We start from the raw sequence: 4,463 nt of genomic DNA, 5'->3' as shown, positions 1-4,463 counted from the left end.
ATGGCAATATAGTTACTTCCATAAGTTCAGTAAGAATCTGTTTTCTTTTGCAATAGGACACAATTGGAGAATTTAGTTATTTTACCAAGGCTTTGACTGGAATTGGTGTGCTTTAAGGAATCAAACTTGACTTATGAAGCCAATAAAGCCCTTGGAAAAACTGGCCTCATATTTTTGTGTACAACGTTCCTGTACAGGGTTTCTGACCTGTGGTAAGTAAAGAATGTCACCTTGTGACAAGTGCAGAAGCCCTGGGTTTATCTTGGAATCTCAAGAGGAGAGGAAATTCACCTAACTCATAGGTATTTGATGGCACAAATCCATGGCTGGGCTCAGCTTTAAAAAATCTTATCTGAGATTTCTCCTATGGAACAAAGTTCAATCAAAGCCAATTAATTAAAAAGCCTATATAAAAAATACTGTTGCTGCACAGTATATAAATAATTGGGCCAGGTGTAATAAAGCAAATCAGTCCCAACATGATTTGTCTTTAGAAAAATGGGAAACTGGAGAGAGAAAAAATTATGTTTCAAAACTACAGTAGACCTGTTGTTAGATTCTAGTCTTGCCTAAAGTTTTTTTTTTATTATTATTTTTATTGTTTTCTAGTGTTTGGACTGAACTCTTCATTTTTCTTGGCTACAACTCTTCAAAATACTGTTTTCAATTTTTTTCACTCAATTTTTCCTAATTTGTAGTCACTGAAACCTAAGCTGTGCTTTGTTAAAACCCTGAGAACTGAAGCCAGACAACATAAACTTCAGAAGAAAATAACAGCAACCTGTTTACATACATAAGCCACTTTCATACCTGCCTACTGATGTAGGGGCTGCAGAGTAATTGACGTCTTCTTATATCCTTTTTCCAGGATTGTTCTTTTGTTTGTTGCTGTTTTCTCTCCCTTTCTCTCCCCTGTTTTAACTTCACAGGATGTGAGACTTCACAACCCGCTGAAAGGAGCTTTTGGGGCCTACCCATCTAGGAATAAACTCTCCTAGCCACGAGAGATCAGATGAAACCCAAGACCAGAAACCCATTTTCTTGTAAAATGTTTTCTCCAAAAGATTTTTTTTAAAAGAAAAGGAGGGAAATGTGAAAGAAAAATTATTGGACCCCTAAAATCACTAAGGAAAACTCAGGCTGGAAACTGCTTAATGCCAGCCTACCTCCCATTCTATTCAAACTCACCCCTCTGGTCACTGAGATAGATGCATATTTGATTGCCTCCTTTGGAGAGGCTAATTAGAAAATCAAAAGAATGTAACCATTTGTGTGTTACTGATCTGTAACCTGGAAGCTTCCTTCTTGTTTCACGTCTTCCTGCCTTTGCTTCTAGTTGTCCTGCCAGAAAACCAGTATACATTTTGCATTATTGATTAAAGTCTCATGTCTCCCTAAGTTGCATAAGGCAAAGCTGTGCCTTGACCACCTTGGGCACATGTTGTCATGACTTCGAGAGTGTGTCACAAGTTGTGTCCTCAACATTGGCAAAATAAACTTTCTAAATTCACTGCGACCTTCATTGAATTCGCTCCTAGGCACCTTCATTGTGTCCTTTGGCCCATGTTTCTCTGCTAATACCTGTCAGAAATCATTTGGGTAACTAAAGCTTTGGGAAGTAATTTAAAATGGAAGTGTGTGATGGCACTCTATCGACTTTGTATGCGTAGGTACTGCTTTGGGAATGCGGGGCATTTCATTGTCCCGTGGGATTTTTAGTAGTGTGTGATGAACCTGTTTGAAAAACAAAAATTTCACATGATCTGTGTTTTTAGTTAAAAAGTGCAAGGGTTAAAATGCACTTAAATTTATAAAGAAATTGAAATATGGTACTGCAAGTTTATTCAAAGAATATTTTTCAAATGTACAAACAATAATAAAATCACACAAAGAAAGCCTTGGGCAATGTGCCACTTTAAAAATTATTATCACAACAGCCAAACAAATCCTTAACCACTTTCTAAATGGATTCATTTATACCATTTCAATGCAAAGATAATATCAAAAATACTAAAACAAAACCAAGAACTCTTCAGTGTCTGACTCATTTTGTTCCCAAATCTTTTCACGTTTAATAGTTGTATTTTGAATGTATAAGCTAAGAGTTTTAAATGTTTCTCAGATAGTTTATGTCTACATTTATCATACGAATTATATTTGAAAACTACTCTTAAGAACTAAAACTAGTACTTCAAACATTTAAAAATAAAATCATGACAAAAGTTCACAATTGTGGGTCCACCTTAATGTCCATAAATTACTAAAAAAGAAACCAGTCACATGTTCAGATACTTTTTCTCAGGTCTGAGTCTACCCTGATGTGTGCCAAGCTGCACCTTCAATTTGGCACTGATAGCCTATCTGAACACAATTTATCAGCAGAAAACTGTAAGTAATTCTAAAAACCTTTAGCCATTCAAAACCATCATGTTTCATTTTCTTTCCTAACATGCAATTCCGTTATTCCAAAGTCATTTGGGTGTTGCAAAGAGGTGATTTAGGTGACTGGTACAAAGTGAACCTTATATGAAAACTGGTTAAGGATTCAATGCACACTAGCTCTGAAATATTAATCTTAACACCAGACATAAATGGGGAGGTATGACTTGCACAAAATACTTTAAATTGCTTTGGTTACACTTTTCATGATATTGCATGTTTAGCTGCTTGCAGTGCAGGCATGTATCCTCTTTGCTACATCATAAACATAGGTGACGTCTGGTCGCTTCTCTGGATCTGGGTTGATGCACATATTAACTAACTGTCATAGTTCTTCTGAATAGTGATATGAAGGAAGAGGTGAGTAGTCACACTGTTCTGTCTTCTTACACAGCGAGTATAAATTCATTTTGTCACCATAGAAAGGACTCTAATGCAGCCATCTCATATAGTAGACAGCCAAGAGGCCAGATGTCAGATTTGAAGTTGTATCCATTTTCATGTAGTCTCTCTGGAGACATGTAATAAAGCGTACCAACTAAAGAATGCGCAGCTGTGGTTTTTGAGCTGAAAAACTGGCCAAGCCCAAGATCTCCAAGTTTTACCACCCCAGTGGCTGTAATGAACACATTGGCTGGTTCATTCTCTATGCATGACTCTTTGAGAATGCATGTGTTCCAATGCACTGCAAAGCTGAACAAAGTATTTCCAGAGAGTTCTTTCAGGAATTAGCTTCTTTTGCTTCTTAAAATGCTTTATCATTCTGGATAGGTCACCAAGATCTGCCAGTTCCAACACTATGTTTAGTTCATTATCTTCAATGAATGAGGAGTAATATTTTATTACATTTGCTTAAGAAGATCTATTTCTTTGATGCAATCAGCATGTGCTTTGGCATCCATTAAATCAAATATCTGTACTTTTTTTTAAAGGTACTTGTACTCCATCCAAGAGACAGGTTGCTCTATAAACTTCACTAAATTGTCCACGACCAATTTTCTTTTCTATTCGAAAGTTGGCTAATGTGTTATAGCCCATATCCGGTTGTAAGGCATTCTGTGGTTGGAACTGAGGAACTCCTGGCCCTTGCATTCCTTAACTCGTAATTGTACGCTATAGTATAAGCCTAAGTTTTTATTCATAGGTGTTATTGAAGTTCTGATTGGTCCCCTTAAGAATTTTTTTATATTATTCTTCAAATTACTTTCTTATTAATATTGTATGTGCATTTTATCCATTATTGTTTCATACTTTCTGAGAGCTTAATGCCCTTTTAAAAGATATTTAGTATACCAACACTTTGCTGGATTGAAAACATTTTTTTAAACTTATAAAAATTTGGGCCACCCTGTGTGCATGTGTTTGGTCTTGTTGAAGAGGAAGAGAGGATGTGTGTTGTACTGTTCCTGTGAATGTTGATACAGTTTCAATTCATTTGACAAGGTTGTAATTCTAGAATATGTGTAATAAAATGAAAACTGGCCATTACTACAGCCAAAATTGTTATGAGATTAACATTTCTAATGTTCACGAAGATGACTGAGATGGTAACACTTCCTGTGGCTTAAGGAAATGGGCAGAGTTTAGTAAATGCCTTTGTGCAGATGTGCTTTCCCTGAATGCTTTCATATTAGTGGCCACCAGCTCCCCATAGAATTGTGAAGCCCAAAGGCGAAGAGGCAGTCACTGTTAAAGGACTCCGTGCCACCATACAACCTTAGGATAAATTATCCTGCCAACGTGAAAACTTCATGTTCAAAGAACACTTCCCTTTAGCCATTGTTTTTCATATGTGTTTTTCATACACTCATTTGAATGCTTTCAAGCTATTTGTAAACTTAAAAAATGTATAAAGGGCAAGAAGTATAAACTCTTGTTTTTTGAAATCTAATCAGTTATGTATGGTTTCTGAAGGGTAATTTTATTTTGGAATAGGTAAAGGAAATCTGTTTGGTTTTTTTTTTTTCATGAGGGCTAGATGCATTGTTTTTCTCACAGTCTTGTGACTTTTAACATTTATACTG

General features: G+C 36.0%; 1 pseudogene across 1 annotated transcript; it reads right to left on the bottom strand.

Annotated features, from left to right (window-relative positions):
- Positions 1-1,870: 1,870 nt before the first annotated feature.
- Positions 1,871-3,531, bottom strand: LOC116546996 (annotated as a pseudogene). The gene has a single exon (XR_004266905.1). The product of XR_004266905.1 is annotated as a serine/threonine-protein kinase Nek7 pseudogene (transcript).
- Between the last annotated feature and the right edge of the window lie 932 nt (positions 3,532-4,463).

Source organism: Sapajus apella, unplaced genomic scaffold, assembly GCF_009761245.1.
Source record: "Sapajus apella isolate SASKATOON/1434 unplaced genomic scaffold, GSC_monkey_1.0 scaffold1817, whole genome shotgun sequence".
Taxonomy (NCBI): Eukaryota; Metazoa; Chordata; class Mammalia; order Primates; family Cebidae; genus Sapajus; species Sapajus apella.
Note: the sequence above shows the minus strand (reverse complement) of the source record. Positions and strands in the feature narration are given on the sequence as shown.